General features: G+C 42.1%; 1 protein-coding gene across 16 annotated transcripts in view; it reads left to right on the top strand.

Annotated features, from left to right (window-relative positions):
* DTNA (dystrobrevin alpha) overlaps positions 1 to 12,081 on the top strand; it is a 230,448-nt gene that overhangs the window by 46,919 nt on the left and 171,448 nt on the right. For 3 of the 16 annotated variants that reach the window (XM_072852536.1, XM_072852535.1, XM_072852537.1), the window contains one exon: positions 10,980 to 11,053. The exons of 11 other annotated variants lie outside the window; for them this stretch is intronic. The gene's annotated coding sequence lies outside the window, so the exon portion shown is untranslated. Of the gene's footprint in view, positions 1 to 640; positions 729 to 10,979; positions 11,054 to 12,081 lie in introns of those variants that run through there. 2 more of the 16 variants (XM_072852540.1, XM_072852542.1) reach the window with 2 other exon arrangements.

The following is a 12,081-nucleotide window of genomic DNA, read 5'->3' as shown; positions in this document are numbered from 1 at the left end:
TCACATAATGCTTTTACTTGGCTTTTGTTTTTGATTGGGGTTTTTTTTGACATTTTGACCCTTTTGTTTTCTCTGAACAAAGTTCCTTCTAGCAGTAATTAAAAAAAGTGAACATTCCCCTGATAGTCCGCACTTAAATAGTGAGTTTGTGAGTAAAAAGAAGATTCAGGCTGTTGTGTTCTTTCTACAACTTATTAGAAGTAATTTCACTATCTAGCAGATACATCACTTTATTGATCAATGGTATTTTCAGGCACTTTCTCAAATACTTCTGGTGAAGTTGTGGTGTTCCTATGACCAAATGGATTTTGAAATACCAGAAACTGAGTGGGAAGTTAGGTGTAATATTTGTTATATACCAAGAACTTATATTCTGAGAGTTTCATCTGAATCCATGCTTTCTGTGAGAATTGCCTAAACGCCAGCATCATTTTTACCGTTTCTTCTGGGCATGCGTGTTTTACACTCGTAGTAGAGAAGCTCCTAACTTTGGATTTGGTGGCAGTTCACCCAAACATACTCAGAATTCCTGGCGTGTTAGTACTGCCCATAATAACCGTAGGAAGTAGGTGCTGTCTCTGGATAACTGAAACGCCTAACATTTTTGGTTATAGATACCAGTGCTGAAGAGACTCACATAATGTCAGTCTGTGTCTTGCAAAATACGTGGAACTGGGTGAACTAAAATAGAAATGTTTCCTCTGTTTGAAGGAAAGATGATGCATCTGGTATGTTTTACTATCTTTCTTCCATTTGATCGAGTTCATCCCTGTTGATCAGCTTACCCGAATTTTGCAAAACATCTGGGTATATTTGGGTGAGCAAATCTGCTGTGAAGTATTTTCTGTGTGGTTAAATCTAGGGGATGGAGGAGAGGGAAATGTAGAACCTTTAAGGTAAATCTGGAAAAAATCGGCTGCAGGGGTGAGAAATGACATTCACGCCAGACTATATTACCTTATTGTTTATACTAGTTGGGTGTTCTTTTAATTAGCTCAGACTAGCTAAACACTTCAGTCCCATGCTACATGTCCAGGCCAACAGTTACTTACATTAAGGTATCACTGTAATATTTGTTTTGCTATTGAAGTGGAAGAACTTTGAGACAAAATGTGTCAAGATGAATAAAAACTTGCAGTGGGGCTTAGGAAAGCTGTGGTTAGTTTCTGGCTCTGGCACAGGATCCTGTGCGGCTTCGGGCAAGTCGTGTGAGCTCAGAGCCCCTGCAAACCTGAAGGGGGTGGAAATACCTTTATTACTTTCTTGTGTTAGGTATCTAGATAGCAGTTCCTCGGGCTAGGCATCGCCTCTGATAAGGCTTGGCACAATAGGCTTCTGTTTTCAGATGGTGTGCACCCTCCCCAGCTCTATGGCAAAAGGTGGGAGGGAGGAGGAATCCACAGATTTGGAAGTAGAGGTTTGCTGCACCTTTTATAAGCTTCCTAAACTGAAAGAGAAAAATAGACTGACATTCAGAGGTGAGCAGAAAATAGAATTAATGTTCCATGGGAAATTCCTGAGTCAGTTCAAAATTAAATTGCATTTCCCTACCACAGTGTATTGCTTTTCAGAAGTTATAGTTCAGGAGCATGATGTTCCCATTTCATTATCTGAGACCCCTCTCCCATAATAATTACATGTCCAAGAGGCACTGGAGAGCTTCGTCAGAAGGAAACCTGCTTTGTATTCTGGGAAGTGAAGCTGCCTGAAAAACCCCATTCCTGGAAAGGAATGAGCATCTGATCCAGGAACAGGGAGTTCCCAGCGTGAGAACTACAGAGCAGTGTTGGATTTACTTTAAAAAATATATTCTGGTGTATCTAATCCACCTGAAATAACATCTTCCAATTGTCCAAGCAGTAAATGGAAAATCTTCAATAAACTGGTATTTTCCCATAGAAAATGTTGCTGTATTTTATATAGTTTATATATTATTATCATGTTGGCGTATTTTCTGAAACGGAAAATCCTTGGCCAGCTGTTAGGGTGAATTTTTGCAGGGTTAGGGTGAATATGGTACCGCACGTGTTCAGTGATGATGGTACCACACAGCAGCACAGTACTGCTTTTGGGTAAGGGGGTGGTAGCTTTATCATGGCAGGATGTAGGGGCTGGGACCTCTCCCCTCCCCTCCCCTCCCCTCCCCTCCCTGTCTCCCCCACTAGTCCTGTGCTCCTCAGGTGACTGGGATTTTGTTGGGAAGTGGGAAGGGCAGAAGGAGAGAGAGGGATACATCTTTTTCTTAAAGGCTTTTGTAATAAGGTGTTGCTGGGGGTGGTGACACCTGCTTCCCCTTTATCTCCTGGACTTCTTGCCGCACTGCAGCCTTCCCTCCCTCCCCTCTCCCAGGACTCCCACTAAACCCACACAGGGGGAGATGGAGAAGTCCTTCTGGGACAGAGGCGATGGGAGCGTGAAAGGGTGCCTGCCCCCAGCCCCTGCCTCTTGCTACTGCAGAGAGAGGAGAGATCATGGAGGCCCCGGTCTTCAGGGAGATCAAGCTGGGGACAGATCACTGATGAAGGGAGCACAGGCCTACAGCTGAAGCATTGGTGCCTCCTGGTTTTGGGTACTGTGTGAGTGGTTGAGGTGCTACTCTGATGCTGGTACGGTGTTCATCAGTAGTGTGTGCCACGCTTTCCTGCTCCAAGGAGCTGACTGTTCGGTGTTGCTTGGGGACAAGCCCTGCTTCATCACGGTTAGTAACACTTCTGCTCTCGGAGCAGGCAGGTGACGGTCCCTCCCTTTCCGTTACCATTAAGTCATAAGTGACTCTGTCACAGGAGTTCAGAAAAATCATACTTTCTGAGGTGAAAATGGGTTTGCAACATTTTTTCCTTTAATAAATCCTACACTTCTTTCTTTGTAAACCCTGATAAAACCAGTGGCAAGGATACGCATATGGGTGTTAAAATCCTTCCTTGCTAGACGTCACAGTTATTGTATATGGTTTCCATTTTTTTCTTTCTGTCATGATCTTTTTTTCCTTTGTAAACCTTTGTTTCTAGCCTCATCTTCAAGCTTTTTGCAGTTATTATTCTGCCAAAAATAATAAAATAGGGGTGTCATCACGAACCACTTGGTAAAGAGTTTAAGGACTGTTTCCCCAAGGTTCCCTGAGAATATGCTGGCATTTTTCTGAGCTCAGAAGTACCTAGAAGCAGCTCACAGTGATGTAATTTCCTTTGGGTCCTAATGAATGGGCTCCCAGCGATGGCAGATGATTTATTTTGGCAGAGTATGACAGGCGATGCCTTATACAGTGCACCATGCTGTAGAAAGCCTCAATTCTGTAATTTTTTAATTCTGTAAAAAAAGAACCCCCCAAAACACCTCCAACCGAAACTAATGAAATTATGCTATCCTGTGCAGCCATGTTATCATCTCTGAGTCCATGAGTGGAAATCCAGGGAAGTTGCCAGTCTGAGTGGTGTCAGACCTCCTGCACTTACTATTGATTCCGGCTCCTGGTGTATAAAGGAACAAAGTATTTCCTGAGCTAATTATTACTGTATGAAGTGACTTTACCTAGAAACACAGTGATACTTCCCACTAATAGGATGCTTAAAAATGCATCTAATTGCAACTGTGGTAGTTGAGAGAATGCCTAATACCTAATAGTCTTGAGAAAACCATCCTCCCTGGCAGGGGGATATTACAGGAAGCCAAGTCTTACTGTATCTTTCCTGTGTCTGAAACAATTGTATGGCCTCTTGCTGCATTTGATTCTCAAACCTGAATTGTGGAGTATACTCCGAGTAATAAAGAAGAGATAGGAAAACAGTGGAAATAATGAATCTTTATTTATTAATTTATTTGTTGGCATGGTGGTAGCTGTTTGCTGAGCATAACCTTCCCTAGGGCAATGGAGGGAACAAGTCGGCTTCTGTGCCTGTGATCTTTGACGAGTCATTTAGGGGGCTTGGGGTATCCTTTTCTGAGAGCCGTGACTGTAATACTTGCCCAGTTCTGTGAAGTGCTCTGAGATCAAGGGATGAAAAATGCTGCATTCTTATTTTCTTTTAAATCTTTTGTAAGGATAAGACTGCTCTGGTATAAAATACCTCCTTGTAAATTTGTAAGAACATTTGCTCTCAGTGGAACCTCAAAAAAAAAAAGAGAAAAATGAAGCAGAGACAGAGAAGTCTGTGAGCAAGTAGGCTTTAAAAACAGTTTATTGACAACAAGTGACTAGTTCTTTTAAACACAATGAAAGTAAGCACAGGCGAAGCCCAGAAGAACATGCTTGGAGTGAAGTTATCCTTGAGTTCTCAATACCAAATAACAGCTGCAGATAGAATTAGTTAGTAATCTTATCCTTTCCTGCTACATTTTTTAAATATACTGTTGAATGAGAGTATATGCTTTCTAGCAATTACTACGTTTTCAGTCCGTGTTCATTCTTAATGTGACATTGTCCTTAGAACAAGATCAGGAAACGCTTTTGATTCTTTCCAGGTTTATAAAGCAATGATAGCTTGGCTATCATGTGTTTCTGTCCGTCGTCCCCCCCCCTTTTTTTTTATACACAACTCATTTATATTGGATCAAGAGAGCTACTTTATCATTCGTTTGATATGGAAATATAATCCATTCCCTTGTTTTAGATCATTCTTGTTTTCAATAAATTGACTTCAGAATGACTAACTTTACATCTAAAAAAATGCATTAGCTTACAAAGTCAACACATTGATTTAAACATTTTCTAACTTTTGAGTTGATAAGTGTAAAACCTTGTCACTCCTTTAACATGGAGTCCTAACTAATTTGTGTAACTGAAAGCTTCCTCACCTCCTTGAGAAAGTACACATAATCTAGGAGAGCTGTCCAGTCTTTTGCAGACTAGAACCCAGGAAAAAAGACACATCATAAATCCAAGTTTGAAAGCATTTATCTTGGTATTTGATGTGTATTTTTAATTGCTATTACAAATACAAATATTTCACTTTTCTTTGAATATACACAAACAAAATGTGTTTCCAAACACATCAAACAGATTTCCAAACAGATCAAACAAAATGCAAAGTGTTTTATGGTTTTATTTTTGTCCTTAAAAGTTTGATCAATTTGCATGTCTTATTAGGGAAAATAAATCACATCAGTTTAATGCAGGTACAAATTATGTTATGCTGTTACAGGAATGCAAGGAGAGCTTAACAGAGCTGAGAGTCAAGCCATGTACTCTGCCAGGCTATTCTGTAAACAGGTCATGTTTTTATTAAAAAAAAAAACAAAACACTTCTGAAAACGCCAGCTATCATGGTACTTCCCCTACAACCTATTCTATATCCTGGCTTCCCACCTCTCTCTGCCACCTGCCAGGCCATGCTATTCATCCCAACCTCCAAGTCGTCTTCCCTCCAATTCCTGTCGTAGCGTTGGATGAATTTTTAGCTGACCTATTGAACATGTCGTAACAGCAACCAGGGCAGGCTGGCAGCACATCCAGAAGTGGTAATTCAGTGCAAGTCCTTGCTCCATCTCCTCAGAGTCTCAGCTAGGGAGGAAACTTCTGGAGGATACACATTTTCAAATACAAGTTGTGCATGGCTTGCAAGAAGCTCCCTGAGCACATCTCCTATAGACCCATGTCAGTTCAAAACAGCATGGTTCAGACCTTCAGCTGGTAGAGCAATCGCTTGCACTTGTAAGCTCTAAAGCTCCCTGTTGAACCATCCTTGGAGGGGGATGAAATATGCCTTTTGTTAATAAGTTCAATGGCTGTTAGCTGATAGCGGCAGAAAGATAACAGTTGTACCTGCCTGCCAGGCTTCAAGTTTTTGTGTGAAAGCATGGAGGAATGAATGCTTCTCAGCAAAGGATTTAGAAAGGATTTTTTTTTAGCACAGGTAAAACTATTTATTTTCAATAACTTTAACTTTGAAAATTGCTGAAAATGTATAAATAATACATTCAGCTTGACTCTAATAATCTGGTATGTAAAATTTCAGGTAAAGCATAAAATTTAGAAGAGCAACTGTAAAAAAGTTTTATAGTAGGAAGTGGGTGTAAGCAGAGGAAACTTGCTAAAATGATGATGGCAAGAAGCAATTATGTGAGTCTAGGAGATAGTAAATACAATTTCAGAAAACATGCAGCTAAATAAATAAATTAGGTATCTGATAGTTGAAAAGAATCCAAGCAAGTGTAAGTTCTTCATCTACATTAAATCTGGTGATGTATTCCTAAATAGAATTAAAAGTGCTAGAGTTTAAAGCCCTTTTTTAAAAAATAGTTTTCAGGCTTAGGTGAACTCTTTGCAGGACAGTGCATTTTCACTGAAAGGTGAATAGGTGTCTGCTGAGAGTCAAGCACAGTTACTCATAACTCAGTGGTAACTTGAACTAAATGGGCCTAATCTTTGCTGTTACGCTGTTTAATACCCACCCACATTGAAACTGTGTGTTCTCTATGAAAAAGGCATAAAGTAAGTAGATAGACTGATAATTTTTCAGGCCACTCACTTTTCCCGAAATTGGAAATAAATTCCTTGTGCACAAAGCCTCAGATTTTGTAAATGTGCATGTAAAGTACTAAATAAGTCATCCACTGTGCTATGTCCAAGAGAAACCAAGCTTTGCCAGAAAGCAACCTCAGACCAGCCAGGTCTGGCTATACCTATTTCACAGGTCATTAGTCCTATCCTTTTTCTGTTGTACGCTATCGTAGATGACTGCTTGGACTTGTATTAGGCATGACTACATATACTGACAGCCTCAATATAGGGCAAGGAAATAAAATTGCATATCTCAGCCTTGGAAGAAATAGTCCTAATTGTTTTTCCACCCTGCCCCTGGCAGATAGAGCAGGCAAATAAAAAGAGGGGAAGGTTATGCAAATATTGGCCTGGTCCTTGCTGGATTTGCAGTATTTTTCACTGTGTGCTAATCAAGAACTACACACAACTCGATGCCTTTCGTGAGGCAGCATTGCAAGGGCACGCTTGGCTCACCGGGCGCACAGAGGCGAGCAGTGGTGGTGCGTAGCTCCAGAGGGTTCACTGAGCCATGTGCTGGTAGCTCTTGACACCAGTACAGGCTGGGGAACAACTGGTGAGACAGCAGCTCTTCAGGAAAGGATAGGGCTTACTGTGGATCTCCAGTTGAACATGAATTGGCAATGTTGAGCTGTTGCACGGTAGAAAAGAAAAAAAGAAAAGCACGATACGATACTGGGATGCATGCAGGAGTACAGCCTGCAGGGAGTAGTCTCGACATTGGTGAGCGCTCAGCTCCAGCCCTGTGTTCAGTTTGGAGCACTGCTCTTCAAGAAAATGCTGTCCACTTTGGAAGTGGAGAGGAGGGCAGTAAAAATCACCAGAGATCCAGAGTACATACCCAAGGGAGGAATCTGAAAGGTTTAACGTTTGCTGTGCCTAAAGAAGAGCAGCCTGCTGGGCAGCGGGTAGGAGACAGGCAGTTTTTCAAGCACAGATAACACAAAACAGGCCGCTGTGAAGAGGAGGCCAGTAATCTCTCTTCTGTGCCATAGGCAAAGAGAAACGTGTCTAAAGTAAAGCAAGAAAGATGAGGTAAACCCTAGGAAAATGTTATCCCTGAAATACACTGACAGTGGATCTTGTGGAGTCTCCATCACTAGAGGTGTTAGGAATGGCTGTAATAAACACGAGTGAAGTGTATCTGACTTTATCTCACAGTGGGAGGTGGATTACATGTCTTTTCTACCATCCTTATGATTTGGTGATACTGGTGATAATACTGCACATGGAATTATTTTCTTAATGAAAGACATGCTTTCTAAATTCTGGTTGGAAAGATCTTTCTGCAGAGTGGGATACGTTTTGCTGAGGTGCAGAGGCACTTAATCATCATATAATTTCCTCATTTTGAAATGTTCCTTAGGTAAGTGGTTAAGGCATAAACAGCTGGCTTTGCATTTCAGCTCAGATATCGTTGTCCTGAAATACTTGGGGACATCACTCTGTCAGCTGGCACTTGACAGTCCATCCTAAATTTGAAACACGTAATTGGATTCTTAGGATGAAATCCGAGTCCCCTTTGAAGTCATGGGTTTTTATAGGGTAAAAATTTCACACTGAGGACAGAGTGGTGTCCACTTGTATGTGCTTAGCTTTACTGTCCTAGGCAGGCCTGTTGTTTTCAGGACAAGGATATAAGGAGTGGGTTGTAAGAGCGTGTAACCTTTGCTATGGCAAACATTTGCTTGCAGAAAGGGGCCTTTGGAGTGCTTGTGTGGGTGCGTGAGAGTTTACAACAGGCATTACGTGAGGTGAATTAATTACTTTTTCCTTTTTTCAGATAATGTCAACAAAACTAATTTACACCATCTGTTCTGAAATAGAGGCAGTCAGTAAAAAAGCAACACCTCTTTTTTAAAATTTCATTTGATAAGACTTTAGGCTTTCTATATTCTCTTTGGTGTAATGTAATTTTTTTCCTTTTCTGTTTGGTGGGTGGGGTTCTCCCCGAAAATGTATTTTTTATTGCCAATAGCCTTTAATTTTCATTTAGTATTCAGATACTATAACTGCAAGTTAAATGTTTCTCCAGCTACTGGTTAATCCCTCCTGATGAAATGCATGCAGAGAAGTCTCCAGGTGCTCTGAACTGGAATAGTTCCACTGAAAATACTCTGCCTTTGTTTATGCCAGTATTAATTCAGAGCAAGTTCACTGTTCACAGTGTAGTTACTTTAGGTTTAGAGTAGATGACAGTCAAAATTTCATCCTCAAAAAGGGATCACATTGATGTAAAAGCTCAATGTGAATCTCAGAGCTGAGAGTTAAAATTTTGTGCTTCATAATGTATTGTTGCATTTCACATCCAGATTTCTTTGCAGGCTTTCCTTAACTGTGCAATGACGTGCCCTGTGTAGGAATTGCATGCGTATACCTGAGGCTAGAACAAGCCCCTCAAGGAAGCACAAACCCCAGACTTTAGGACCACAAATATATCAGATGTTAATAACCTTACAATGTTATTATAGCTAACACTAGAAACATAATTAAATTGGAATGATTTGAAACTGCCATTAGGGGGAAGAAAACAGAGGAAAACAGTTTCATCCTCACAACATCATGTTTTCATTGACCTACTTACAGTAGGGAAGAAAATGTGTCCCTTCCTGTTACAGCAGAATAGGTTTGTTCAGCAATTTTATAATGCAACTGCGCAAGAGGAGACTGACTTTCCTAACCACTCAGGAGGATTTGGAAAGGAGAGTAATGTTATTTCATACACTTAATACTAAGACGTGTAAGTTCCTGTCCAAGCTATAATGTTATTAATCTAATCAATCTGGCAAAAAGTGCTTTGACTGAAAAAAAAAAGAAAAAAAAAAAAGACTTGTATTCAGAGGTGAGAGGCAAAGGGCTGTGCCGGGACTGCAACTGAGCGGAGGAACCTTTTATGGGCAATCACAATTCCTTCATCTTCGTCTTCCCTGATGCAAAGTCCCTGCCATCCCCGAGACCCCTAGACCCCTTGCCTGGCATCCCTTGCAGCTGAGCAGCCCTGCCCTTCGCACGCTGAAGGGAATGGCTGCAGCATGCTTTCGCTTCAGCAGGACTTCTCTCGCGTGCTTCACATCAGAGAATTACTGAAATGCGTGAAGGGATGGTGTAGGGCCTGGTCCTATTGGGATGTGCAAACTCGCACTGACACCGCGCGAGTGTGGGTGTGCAGCCTTCGGGACCGCCGGGCTGGAAGTGGAGAAGTCCTGAACATCGGTGCATGGTACAGCACTGCCTGTGCACATCCAGCGCCCCTACCAAAGTCACCGAGCAGGGGGCTGTGGCTGCAGAGCCCACAGTGCCTAAAACACCGCTGGAGAGAAATCCCGGGTGCTCTTGCTTCTCCACATCTGTCCTGCAAGCAAACAGCATGGGACACAGGTGTCCAGGTTATTCCAGCCACAGGGCATGGTGGTGCCCACAGGTAGGCAGCACGCAGAGCTTGGGGTGCAGGCCGCCTCCTCCTCTGGACTTGTGCATGTGGTATTTAATGTTTGCTGTCTTATGCCTGGGTTAATAAACCATCTTTATCTGAAAATAAACACCTGCAGCTAGTCCTTTCTAGGCTGCTCAGGTCACGTTCATCCACAAGGTGTTGTTGCTAATTTAGTATTGTCAGAGGCATTAGTCACTGCCATAGTAGCTTAATAATGTGCGGTAGGAGCCAGCTGGTAATTAACAAAGTAAAGATACTGTATACATTTTCCTCAAATATTTCATATGTAGCAAAAATAATTAGAAGCAGAGCACTTCGGGTGTTTAAAGCTGTTATGTATATTTAAAACATCTCGCTGTGTTAGGAAATTATTCATTCTTTTAAAAAAGTCAGCTAGGCCTAATTTTGCCGCTGTCCCAGGATTCATAAATACGCACATAAGAGTGGTGAAGTAGGGAGAGAGTCCTGTCTTTTTTTAACCCTTTAATTAAAGGATAATTGATGCCTTGTTTAACGTATTCATTCCAATGGCTGTCTTCTGTGCCTGTTTTTAGGAGTGGCACAACTTTGTAGATCTCAGCTGCTCTCTTTTGCACTTAACTTCCTTTCATGTTAGAAGTATCTTGAATTGGAAGGTTATGTGCACATGTGTGTGCAATGCAATCTGTTGGAAAGATGAAATCAGCTTTTAACTGAAGCGAAGGAAAGACAAAGCTAACACAATTTGTGTTAAAGTGCTAAACTGGGAAAGACACGACAGTACGAATGAAGGTGACAATGGGTTTCATTATGTAGTGTAAGTAAAATATCCTAGTATGTGCAAGCTTGCTTTAACTCACTTGGTGTCTCCTTATTTTATCACCAGATGGTGACCAGCAGTTTCAAATCAAGATGCTCTCAATTACCTGTGTGTGATGGTTGAGCCTAGCGCACTTTGATATGTCTCCCTTCCATGCTGCTTCAGCCCAGTACTTGATCCTCCTGCAGCCTGAATCCAGGACTCAGCTCTGAGTATCCCAAGCCTTTGACTCTGCTTTTTCTCTGGGGCAGGATCTGATCTGAGCACTCTGAGGCAGAAGAAGCAGGGAACAGAGCAAGCGATCGGAGGAGCGTCATTTCTACGGGTAGGGTGCGGTTAACTGTCTTTGTGGGGAGCGCTTGGGTACTGGCAGTGGCTTTGAGAAATATGATTTATGTTTGAAAACTTTCCTCTTGGAGAGAAAAAAATACTGTTGAAAATGTGAATGGGTGCTTTTTGATATAGAGTGCAAAGTCTTTGTCAGACAGTGACAGAGTTTCTATTCAAACTTTGAACTTGTGGTACAGATGTGAGTGGCTGTACAATGCAATGAAAGGCAGAGGAGAATCTGCCCCATAATACCTTTGCTCTTTGCTACATTTATTCACCTCCACATTGTTTGACGGAAGAGCAGTGGGGATTTTGAAGAATGTGTTTCTGAAGCTTGTGAAAGAAAAGGAATTCCATGTGCAATTTCTGTTAAGATTTTTAGCCTGTTAGGGTCAGGCTCAGGCGTTTGGAGTGCGTCTTAAAACCTTTTGGTATTACTGCACAGAGGGTAGAGGTAGAAAAGGGTTATTAAGTTATGCACACAATGCTGTTAACAGTGTAGACTTGTTTTGTGCACCCTGAATTCTCTTTTGTTGTTGGGGGTGGCTTTTGATTGGGGGTGTTGTGGTTAAACCCCAGCCAGCAACTAAGCCCCACACAGCAGCTTGCTCACTTCCCCTCCAGTGGGATGGGGGAGAGAATCGAAGGGTAAAAGTGAGAAAACCCGTGGGTTGAGATAAAGACAGTTTAACAGGGAAAGCAAAAGCCACGCACGCAAGCAAAGCAAAACAAGGAATTCATTCACTCCTTCCCATGGGCAGGCAGGTGTTCAGCCATCTCCAGGAAAGCAGGGCTCCATCTCACATAACAGTTACTTGGGAAGACAAATGCCATCACTCCAAACGTCCCCCCCTTCCTTCTTCTTCCCCCAGCTTTATATACTGAACATGATGTTGTATGGTATGGAATAGCCCTTTGGCCAGTTGGGGTCAGCTGTCCCAGCTGTGTCCCCTCCCAACTTCTTGTGCACCCCCAGCCTACTCGCTGGTGGGGTGGGGAGAGCAGCAGAAAAGGCCTTGACTC

The sequence above is a fragment of the Ciconia boyciana genome, chromosome 2, assembly GCF_034638445.1.
Source record: "Ciconia boyciana chromosome 2, ASM3463844v1, whole genome shotgun sequence".
NCBI lineage: Eukaryota > Metazoa > Chordata > Aves > Ciconiiformes > Ciconiidae > Ciconia > Ciconia boyciana.
The sequence above is the reverse complement of the archived record's forward strand: the minus strand, read 5'-3'. Positions and strand labels throughout refer to the sequence as shown.